This window comes from Macaca mulatta, chromosome 18 (genome assembly GCF_049350105.2).
Source record: "Macaca mulatta isolate MMU2019108-1 chromosome 18, T2T-MMU8v2.0, whole genome shotgun sequence".
In the NCBI taxonomy this organism is placed as follows: Eukaryota; Metazoa; Chordata; class Mammalia; order Primates; family Cercopithecidae; genus Macaca; species Macaca mulatta.
The window spans coordinates 6,332,235-6,343,657 of record NC_133423.1 but is presented as its reverse complement, the minus strand read 5'-3'; the positions used below and the strand labels follow the sequence as shown (position 1 = coordinate 6,343,657).

The 11,423-nt window shown below is 48.4% G+C and overlaps 1 long non-coding RNA gene across 1 annotated transcript; it reads left to right on the top strand.

Annotated features, from left to right (window-relative positions):
* Window positions 1-1,722: 1,722 nt before the first annotated feature.
* LOC144336569 (uncharacterized) lies at window positions 1,723-5,583 on the top strand. The gene is made up of 2 exons (XR_013408458.1): window positions 1,723-1,898; window positions 3,974-5,583. It is a non-coding gene; the product is annotated as an uncharacterized LOC144336569 (long non-coding RNA).
* Window positions 5,584-11,423: the final 5,840 nt, after the last annotated feature.

Below are 11,423 nucleotides of genomic sequence, written 5' to 3'. Positions count from 1 at the left end.
TCTTGTCTTGCTTGGCAGACTGCTTGGCTCGAGTGTGCAAGTTAACAAAGCTTTGAGGATATCCTGGGGAGAAAGTGGTTGCTTCTGCTTAAGAGGAGATTTGGAGGGTCAGAGAGGGAAATTATAGGAATTAAACAGCTGCCCTAGGGAAAAGTATCTTGGAGAAAGAATAGAAACATTTTAAAGGGATTTTAGAAATCCATGTGGTTTGTAATATAATATCCTTCTCCATCTTTTCAGACATATTCATAAAACTGACATTAGTTTTCCATGCTTCTGGAGTTTGTGGAGGGAGCTCCTTTCACCATCATTTCCTGTTTTAAAAATTGAATTTATCAAGGTTTCTTTAGTTTTCCTCTTTCTTTCCTTGTTAGAAAGTTACAGTTTTGTTTTCTATTTTAACACACGTTCCTACTTTTAAAACCTCTAAATGTGAACCCCCTACTTCCTTGCCCCTATGGGTAGGCTCAACATTCCAGAATATTCTGTCCAGATCGCTCTGGATCAAACTGCTCTGAATGAAAAGATATCAGGAATAGCAGCCTTTTCCACTTTAGGGGTTCTGGTTTCTGGGGTTTCTTCCCAAGCTGTCGTGCTAAAAAAAAAAAAAAGGCTTAAGACAATTTGGCATATATTAATTCTTGTGTGTGATTTGTTATTCAACACTGATTCCACTCAGGATTATTGATAAGGTGTATGTCACAGCTGTTTCTCTCTTTCCTACTCAATGGTCACAACACCTACCTACAGCTGGGTGGCAGGTATTGGCCCCTGGTGAGTCGCCGCCAGATTCCCAGCTTCAAATGGCATCTGGCAAGCAGCCCACAACCCGTCTCCCAATTTTCCACTACAATACTGGGGAGTATGAGCACTCTTATTGCCAGTCTCCTTAGCTAAACTAAATAAACACAACTCACATTTCCCTAAAATGGCATCCAAGTGGTCAGAACCATTTGGATATTTCTTGGTGAAACAGAAGACATACAAGCCATGAAAAGAATGGAATTTTAATTTTGATAATGAGTGACAGTTTGGCTTCTCTCCCAACGTGGTCTAGTTTACTTGGATTTCCTAACTTAGCTCCTTTAGATTTTCCTAGTTAAGCTAAAAGTTTGTCCCTCCCTTTGGAGAATAGGTCTCCCTTGAATACTCTGGAATTCATTTCCTCTCACTCAAAATTAAAGCTAGTGAAAATTTCTATTATTTTCTGGAAAAAAAAAAAAAACTACCCCCTCAGAATGTCTTCACTCAGAATTCCCTCCTACTTTCCACACCATTTTTTGATTATCTTAGTTCCATTCTTGTTTCCCTAAATTAGCCATCTTTAAGAGCTAAAACTTCTCTAGGTTTCCTACCATATGCTACGCACTTCTTTTTTTCTTGTGTGCCTGTCTCACTCACCGTGCTCCCAGAAACCAATCCTCATCTTGGATACACCTGTTGGTCATTGGTTCACAGAGGGCGTGACCTGGCAAACATCTTAGACTGCAACTGTCTTGATTTCACCCTCATTCTTGAAGGATAAGCTAGCTGAGTATACAATTCGAGGATGAGAGCTATTTTCTCTCATTTAAAAAAAAATGTTATTTGCTGGTGTTTAATATAGGTTGAGCATCTTTAAGCCAATGATCTGAAATGCTCCAAAACCTGAAATATATGAGTGCTGACATGACACTCAAAGACACCCTCACTGGAGGATTTCGGATTTTCTTTTTTTTTTCTTTTCTTTTCTTTTTTTTTTTTTTTTGAGACGGAGTCTCACTCTGTCGCCCAGGCTGGAGTGCAGTGGTGCGATCTCGGCTCACTGCAAGCTCCGCCTCCCGGGTTCACACCATTCTCCTGCCTCAGCCTCCCGAGTAGCTGGGACTACAGGCGCCGCCACCAGGGGTGCTCAGTGCGTAAGCATAATGCAAATATTCCAAATCCCAAAAAAAAGTCAAGATCTGAAACCGTTCTGGTGCCAAGCATTGTGGATAAGGGATGCTCAGCCTGTATTGCCAATAAGAAATCTAGTATTACTCTAATTGTCATTCCGTGGTAAGAGATGTGCTAATTTTCTCTGAGGTTTATCTTTGCTATTTCATAGATATGATGAGTCTAAGTGTGAGGCTGCTTCTGTTTTTCCTGATTCAGACATCGCATGCTTTTCAATATGAAGACTTAAGTCTTTCTTAAATTCTAAAACATGGCCGGGCATGGTGTCTCAGGCCTATAATCCCAGCGCTTTGAGAGGCCGAGGCAGGTGGATCACCTAAGGCCAGGAGTTCCAGACCAGCCTGGCCAACATGGCGAAACCCCGTCTCTGCTTAAAAAAAAAAAAATATATATATATATATATTAGCTGGGCGTGGTGGTGAGGGCCTGAAATTCCAACTACTTGTGAGGCTGAGGCAGGAGAATTGCTTGAACTAGGGAGGCGGAGGTTGCAGTGAGCTGAGATTGCACCACACTGCACTCCAGCCTGGGCGACGGAGCAAGACTCTGTCTCAAAAAATGAAAGAAAAAAATCTAAAAAATATTAGCTTTTATTTTTTCAAATACTTTGTCTTCTCCATTCTCTGCATGCCTTCCCTCTGAAGGAAGCTCTGTGGGTTCAATTATGTCTAAGCCAGTTTACGTTTCCTCTGGGCATGTGTTGGAAGTTCTCCTTTCGTGTCCCACGCTGTTGTGTCCCTCCTGCGGTTCCCTCTGCCGCGTCCCGTCCCATGGTCCTGGTGGCTTCTGCAGACCTGCCTTCCCCCTTGCACATGCTCTCAGTCGTGGCTGGTTTACTGCGTGGCACATTGGTTGAGTTTTCATTATCACAACCACATTTCTTCTTAATAGAATTCCTACTTGTTCCTTTTTAAATTTTGCCTGTGCTTTTTTCATCCCCTCTCCTAAGACTTCAAGCACAGTTTTGTTGACATCTCTTCCAGATTCTTCCGGGGTGTGCTTTATTCTCATCGCTACATCCAGCCACTGGCACGGGGCAGTTTGTTCCCCCACGTGATGTGTAATACTTGGCTTCAGTGTGAGCTAGTTCCATATGTAGACGTGCACCTGCCCTGGGGCGTGGGACATCGGCAGGGCTCCCAGGTTTCCTCATCTCTGGGCCAGTTCCCCATGTTCTTTTTCCCAGCTCATAGGCAGTGTGAATTCAGAGCCCACACCTTCAACTGGCCCAGAATTCTGCCAATGCTTTTTCCACGCCTGGCCTAGAGTAGAGGGGATGCCTCTGAGCTGTGTCCGCGGTCAGATGGACAGATTTTTCTAACTCCCAGATCACAGTTGGGGCAATCTTCCTGGCTCCCTCATGAATGACAAATCCCAGCTCTGTGTGGAGTGTGGGGCATGAGGCAGGGGACAGGGGACAGCTGTGGGCTCAACCTCTTCCTCCAGGCGGTGGAGGCAGAGCTCTGAGCACTTTACAGTCCACTGAGTTCCCATCTTGGTTCTCAGCTGTGGCTTGGAGTTGCCCTCATTCTGGCGCTAGGGAATTTCAAGCGAGGATCTGAATTTCCAAATGTTTTGTTATTTTATGGAGCATATTTATGTGTTTGCAGCAGGGCCACTCTGTGACGGGTTGATCTCCCTATCAGCTCCACCACCACGAGGGTTATGGGGGCAGAATTGGAATTCTCAGTTCATAATATAACCAAGTTGAGCTCGAAAGAAAAACCCAAGGACGTTACGTCCTGGTGCTAACAGTGGGCGCTTCGAGTCTGAGAACTGTTGCATTTCCCTGCACTGTGGAAGGAGTCATCTCTGCCTCTCCTTCCATTTTTAGGACCGAACCTTGTGCCTGGCCCCGCCTGGGTGCCCATGCAGCAGACAGCTGCCCCTCACTCATGCTTTGCAGATGTCGTCTCTAATTCTCATAACTTTTTGAAGTAGATATGTTTTTTGTTCCTTTTAAAAATTTACTATTTTGTGCTAAAATACATTTGAAATAAAATGTACCATCGTAACCATTTTTAAGTGTACATTTCAGGATGGAATACATTTGTGCCATTGTGCAACCTTCACCACCGCCCATCTCCAGAACTCTCTCCATCCTGCAAAACTGAAACTCGGCCCCGGGTGCCCATCCCCCTCCCTGCCCCTGGCATCCACACTCTAGTTTCTGTCTATGATCTTCACTGGAAGTAGGTGTGTACTTTGTCCACATTTTAAAGTGCAGAGCCTGGGACGCAGTGAGATGAAGTCACTTGCTTGTGGTCACTCGATAGAAGATGGCAAAGCCAGGCGTCCCACCTGAGGTCTGTGTCCACAGCCCCCGCTTTGGTGGCTACTACACTGTGAGTTCTTTCAATTGAGTGCAGAGGAGGAAAGGGGATTACACTGCACAACCTCAGTGGTGAGATGAGATGAACGGGTGGAAACTAAACGTAAGGAATGTAAGGAATGGGTGAGCCTCTGGGAAGGGTGGCAAGTTCTCAGACATTCGAAGAATAGAGGTCCTGAAAGGATGAGCCAGCAGGGACAAGGCAGAGGGGACCCTGCCACAGCTGAGCGATGGCCTAGATGCTCGCTCTGGGTGCTGTCCATTCTGGGACTCTAGTGAAACTGTTTTTCTGTCTATTCAGAGTCTGCCATTCATTAGACTATAATGCCCCATTTCATCTAATTGATGACCCAAATAGCTTCAAGTAGCTCTCTGCGGGTGGCCAGCCGCTGTGGAGGGTGTCCAGTTACAGGAGCTGAGCACACTGGATGCCTTTTCTCTTCCACAGTGGGCACTGTACGGTGGGACCCCCTCGTCAGGATTAATGAGAGCTTCGGTTGCAGGGCCCCCGCCTGTTGCCACGTGACAGTCTCACAAGCTCACCCGGGGGAGAAGGGAGAAGCCTGTCAGGCCACTGAAGTGGGCAGTAGAACCCAGGAGAGGAAGAAAGAAAGCAGAGAGGGGGAGGGGGAGCACAGACAGAGCCATTGAAAATGTTTTCCAACAATGGACTTGGATTGGCTTCCCCTGCCCCTGTGGCAGGGAGCTCGCTGTGCCTGTGTGGCTGCAGTACTGATGAAGAATTCATCCCTGTCCAAGGAGAGTGAAGTGGGTTCCATGAGGTGAGACCTGCTGGCACTCAGGGTGCATGGGGCCAGGCCCTGTGTCCAAGTGTCACCTGCTTACTGAGGAGTTGTGTTGCCAGGTGCAGTGGCAGTTTCTCTCAGTCGCGTTCAGAGCTGAGTTACCGGGTTCTGTGTGAGACGGGAGCCCATCCCTGAGCCTGTGGGACAGGTCTCAGTGGGTCAGTTGGAGCGGTGGTCTGTGCCCCTCCTCGCCCCATGTGTCCTGGCTTGGTCTCACCTTGGCTTCCTGGCCTTTCCAGGGCCCTGGTCTTGTCCTCACCCTAAGGCAGGCCTCTCCACCTGAGGGGTCTTCACACTGAGATGCCTGCTGGCCTTCCCAGGACCCTCATCTCAGTGGCTCTAAGCTGTTCACCTTCACCCTGGATGCCTAGGAGGGCAGTGGATGAAGAACAAAGAGCAACAACTCCCTGCTACCAGCACCAGAAAGGCCTCTGCTGACTCCCTCATGTCCTCTTTTGCAGATATCTACAAAAGGCCTTGAAAGAAAACAGAACTAGAATTATGAACAAATCTCTGCTGTGGTGGCTGCTTTCACTCTAGTCCCATCGCCCCTGAGGACAGTTGGAAAGGACCTGTTTTTCTTCTGTAGCCCTGGGGGATGCCTGCCCTGACAGCCCTGGTCCTCGGCCCCCAGCTGGGATAGCTGGAAGCAGTGTGGCTCCAGGCCATCCTCTCTCTGCACAGGCATGGGTTTTCAAACACAACCCTGGTGCCGTGCATGCAAAGGGAAGGCGATCTGCCATCCTGTGGCTTTTGTCTTAGGAAGGTCCCCCCCACTGAAGTGAGCACAAAGATTCAAGGATTAACAGTGGGAAGAGGATATGAAGCCCCAATAGGGTGGCTTCATCCCAGACAGAGAACATCTTCAGCTTTGGAGAATGCTCTTGAGGCTGTCTACAGCTATTTACATCCTGAACCCTCTCCTTCTGCCCATTTATTATTATTATTATTATATATTTTTTGAGACAGAGTCTTGCCATATTGCCCAGGCTGGAGTGCAGTGGCTCAATCTCTGCTCACTGCCACCTCCACCTCCCAGTTTCAAGAGATTCTCCTGCCTCAGCCTTCTGAGTAGCTGGGATTGCTGGTGCACGCCACCACGCCTGGGTAATTTTTGAATTTTTTTGTGGAGATGGGGTTTCACCATATTGGCCAGGCTGGTCTCAAACTCCTGACCTCAGGTGATTCACCCGCCTTGGCCTCCCAAAGTGCTAGGATTACAGGTGTGAGCCCCCGCACCAACCTCCTTCAGCTCATTTAGCCTAAGCTCTCAGCATTCCAATCAGCTCTCCTGTGTCACACGGATCAAAGTGCTGGCACAGACTAGAAGGAACGAGAACAAAGTGAACACACATGGTTCGAAAGACAGGAGCAGCACAGCATAACTGATGACAGCACTGTTTGGCTTGGGGGGAAGCGAAAACAAGAGCCAAAGCATCTTCATCTTCTGTTTTATAACCAAGGGGGTGCACCTGATCTGGGGCAGGTCATAGTCTTGAAAGAAATTATTTCTGGGTCACAGATTTTCCTAAAGAACGGCCCAGGTCACCCCAGTTATAGCAGGAGCTCAGGAACAGTGTCTCCTTGCCTTTGTCACTCAGAGCTAGGAGGCACCTGGACTCAGTGGGTATTCACAGAGGCGGTGGCCTCAGCACAGTGCGGTGGGGGCCTCAGTGCACCGCAGACACTGAGAGGCAGAGAGGCCGCAGCACAAGCCTCTTGGACTCTGTGTGTTGTTTGATGCAAGTCCACCTTAGAAACGCCAGAAAGAGAAGACAGGAGAAACGGGGAGGGAGGGTGCAGAGATGGAGCCTTTGAAAGTGTTTCAAAGACAGAGCCTCATGGATGCCAGAGCAGGATGGAGATGGAAATTCATGGAAGTTAAATTTATGGAAGCTCCTGGCAGGCTGTTGAGGGGTGTTTGGGGGAAGCAGCCTCTGTAAATGCTGGTTTTAAGTATTGCTTGTGCCATCCAGAGCACGGTGGGCGGTGGAAGCCCATCATTCTGGGACCTGGTCAGGCAGAGCATCCGTGCATCACAGACTTTTCCCCTCCAAGGTACAATTTTCTTTCTTTTAAGTATAGACAACATTCAGAAACCCCCACAAAGCACTCGTAGGCAAAGTCCTGTGTCTTCGTGGGACACACTCATTTGTAATACATGGGGCCACACTGAAGCTCTGCAGACTGGGCTACACCCCGGCTATGGGTGAAAATTCCTTTCCAATGATGCAAATTGTTACACTTAAGTCCTCAAATATCATTCTTCTCTGTAGGGTCCTAGAGACCCTTGCCGTGTTTTTCTTCTGTCACCCTCGCAGCCTCGCCTGCTCTCTTCCCCTGATTCTAGTCATTTGTCTTGGCGGGAGTCACGCCTCACACCAGGGCCCTCTCTGCTGTTGTCTTTGGTGTCTGGCCACAGGGCTGCTTTCTAGATGCTGCAGCCCCTGTGCTGAGCCAGAGGGCGGACGGTTTCCCACCAAGTCCTGTTCACACTGCAAGAATCTCCCAGAATATCTCAGCCTTGGAGCCATGGCAACCCTTCTCATGTGAGGGCTCCCTTCAAGTGATTCCCCAGGGCAGACCCGAGCCAGAGCGATAGGCAGAGGGGGCAGCCACGGGCGGGTCCCCGGCGTCCAGCACCCCCGTGTCAGAGCCAGATCTCGGCTGGGTGCATTTCCTCCCTGCCTCGCTCTCCCACAATGGCTGCAGTACTTAGTTTGGGTTGAATTAATAATTCTAATGTAATCGTGTCATGTAAAGAGAATAACTGTCCACGTAGCCATGGAAATAAGTTTATAGCGGTCATCCCTAAATAGGAAAGTCGAGCCCTGCGAATGTTCACAGCATTTTTCTGAGCTGCAATCATCAAAGCATCAACCTCTATCAATCACAGGGTGCTCTAGTTAGACAAACACCATCACACAATCACTCCATAAACACCTGTTTAAGCACCAACTATATGCCAGGCACTGTGTGTGGTGCTAAGGATTCAGGAACAAATAAGGCCCAGTCTCAGGCACTGAGTGCACTGTGCCCAGTGCTTCTGAGAGTTGATCACATCTGACCCACAAACAGGGAAACCAAGGCACGCAGGCACTAGGTGGTGACGATGTGGCATGAACCACCTGTGCCCTTCAGCACTATGCATTGTTGCCTCCGACCCTTCTGAAGTTTGAGGGCATTTGATCCTACTTAATAAAGTAAAACCCAACAAAATACAGAGCTCAGAAGGAGCTCTGAAATGCAGGAGTCTGTGTTTCTGCAAACTACAGAGCTCAGAAACACAGGAGTCTGCCTTTCTGCCAAGGCGAACCACTGACCACCAGCAGTCCATGTGTCTTGTATGCTGTCAGCCTCTGAGGCTGGCTCTTCCCCAGGTCTCTCCATTTGAAGTGCCATGGCACAGACCCCACGCCAGCAGTGAGTCTCCTACATTCAAGGGCAGAGGCCGGCAGGGCCAGGCATGTGCTGAGGGAGGAGAGCCTGGCTCCCAGGACATGGGCTGCACGTGTCATTGTCCTGGTGTTTTCCTCTCCGACCCCAATGGAAGAGGGTGGCTTGAGATCCTGCTATGGTCTCCAAGGCCTGCACGGGGATACCCTCCCTAGGGCTCTCCTCTTGGCCACCTGCCACAGGTCACAGGGCTCATTCTCCCATTGGAAGGCTCGCAAAGAAAGAACGTGTTCCCACATACCCAGAGGAGGGGACACCCACTCCTTCCCAAGCCCTTTCCCAGTATGAGCAGCTCAAAATAGTGTTTCATTTTAAATGACTTCATTTGGTGGCAAATACAAAAGCATCGTAATTTACTCATACTTTAAGGAAAATAATGTCTCTTTTTAAAAAATACCGTTATTTAAGTTCAGGAACTTTCTATTTGGAATCTTGAGGTACGTTTTAAAAAATACCCCCTTCCTTTTGACCTTCCTTAAAGACCTTGTCAAAAGCTCTGGGTGATTTGTAATCTGCTAGGTCTCCATGTTAATATTTGCAGCTGTGAAGCTCAGAAATGCTCTCAGGTTCGCGTTAGTGAAATCTTGCTTTGCAGGAGAAGAAAGTTTCTCAGAACAGTGTGGCTTTAGGTTAAAAGGATAAAATAAACAAAGGGGAAATTAAGGGTTTCCTTTTGGGAACTTGATGCCTTGGTATGGGCACAATCTTTGTGTACAGGTTACAGCAACGGTGTTAATCACTAACATGTGTCTAAAAGTCTCTTTCCCAAAGCATTCACCTTCAGACACGGACGCGGCAGGGCAGGTGTGGAATCCTTACCCTTTCCCCTAAAAGCCTCCCGCAGGAGCAGGTGGTGCTTGCCTGGCCCTTCCTGCCCTTTCCCTGCAACACACAGGCAGCCTTGCTCTGCTTCTCGGACCCCAGGGTTCACTCACTTCTGGCAGACACAGGGACCGCATCCTTTGCTCTCCTCGCTCTGCAGTTCTCTCTCTTCAAACAAAAATGACCCTTCATTCTCCCAAAGCTGATTTTTGTTACATTTAGGAGGTCAAGTAACTTGTCAAGTGTCTGCATGGTTCATTCATCCAGACAAAGGTGAGTGGTCGGCTAATCATGAACCCCCAGAGATGCCCACATCTCCATCCTGGAACCTGTGAACAGCGCCTTCTATAGCAAAAGGAACTTCGCAGACGCGATTAAGGATTCTGAGATGATCCAGGTGGGCCCTAAAAGTCATCACAAGTGTCTTTGCAGGAGGGAGGAGGTGTGACCACGAAGGCAGAGCTTGGAGTGAGGTGCCCACAAGCCCAGGAACAGGGGCAGCCACCAGGCACTGGAAGAGGCAGGAAAGAAATTTCCCCTGGAGCCTGCAGAACGAACCAGCCCTCTGACACCTCGACCTCGTGAACCTGAGTTTGGGCTCTGGCCTGCAGAACTGCAAGGGAATAAATTGTTGTTTCTTTAAGCTGGTAAATTTGTGGTCATTTGTTACAGCCATAGAGAATGAATCCAGGTGTATTATATAACAATTGACTCTCCCTGAAATGCAACGTTTGCTTTTGTAGAGGGGAGTCCTTGGTATTGGAAATTAATATGCACTTTGTGGAGTATTCGGCAGAGTGAAGGGCAGATTTGCGAAAGGGGCATTTTTCACTCACTTCCAGCTGGTCCTGCCACAGGTTACTAGTGTAACACTGGCCCCCTGGCCACGAAGAACTATACCAAAAGTATATTAGTATTAGCTGGTTGGATTAGCACTAGCGAGTTTGCAGAATGTCCTAGTTGATTATTTTTCCCTGCCAAAATTTGGCAAACCAACCTGACTGATCCTCAGAATATGGCAGGGGAAGATTTAAAAAAGAATGCTGACTCTGGAGTCATCCCTAGAGATACTGATTAAGGAGGTTTGAAATGGAGCCTGCATATTTGCATTTTAAAACGTTTCTATGGGAGTTCTCATGGTTTGCCAGCTTGGGGAAGCAGAGTTTCCCCAGTAGTTTAAGAAACCCAGTGCCCCAGTAGTTTAAGAAACTATTTACTTTCTAACCCTCAGGAAATGTTTATTAAGCAGAGCCTGGCTCCAGGGACTTGACTTCCTCCGGAGACAGAATTTCATGATCAATTCCAAGAGCCCAGTATAATTGTGGCAAGGAAATCCTTCATCACACTCAACTCAAACTCCTTATACTGCAGGGTAAGTTGGGCACATCCATGCAAAACATTCTTTGGGCACCTGTAATGTGCCAGGCACTGGGCATATACAAGTGAACTAAATGGGTAAAAATACCTGCCCTTCCAATCTAAACTTGATCACCCCCTTCTGGCACCCGTGCTTGGCTTCCTGAGTCATCCTCCAGTCCATTCCTGACCCAATCCACTTACTAGCCTCATGGCTCTGGCTCTTCTTTGCATTCACCCCTAAGTTCTCTTTATTCCTAGATGGTCAGGGATCTGTGAGAATCCCATGCTGATCACAGGTCACTCACTGACACCCACTGGGCACTAAGCTGGGTGGTGGGGACATGGAGGTCCCCTCATGGCCTCAGGGAAGGACATGCACTGATTGTATCCACAATGACAGAGCTATGTGCCAAGACTAACGGGAGTGCAGAGAAGGGGACCAGAGGTCGTCTCAGAAGAGAAGGGGAAAAGGAGAAATGGGAGACACCCTGAAGGACGGAGAGGCACCTGTCTGGTGGAGGAGGTGGGGAGAATATTCCAACATGTGGAGAGGCACGGAGGAAACAGAGGAGCGTGAATGTCCTTGTGATCTCAGTCCTCATTATTCAAACGGCCACAGGAATGACCTAAGCGCCTGTAAAATCCTCACTCAAAGACCCCCTGGTTTCAGGAGGCCTATTCCTGCCTCTGACAGTCCCCTCCTGCCTCACTGC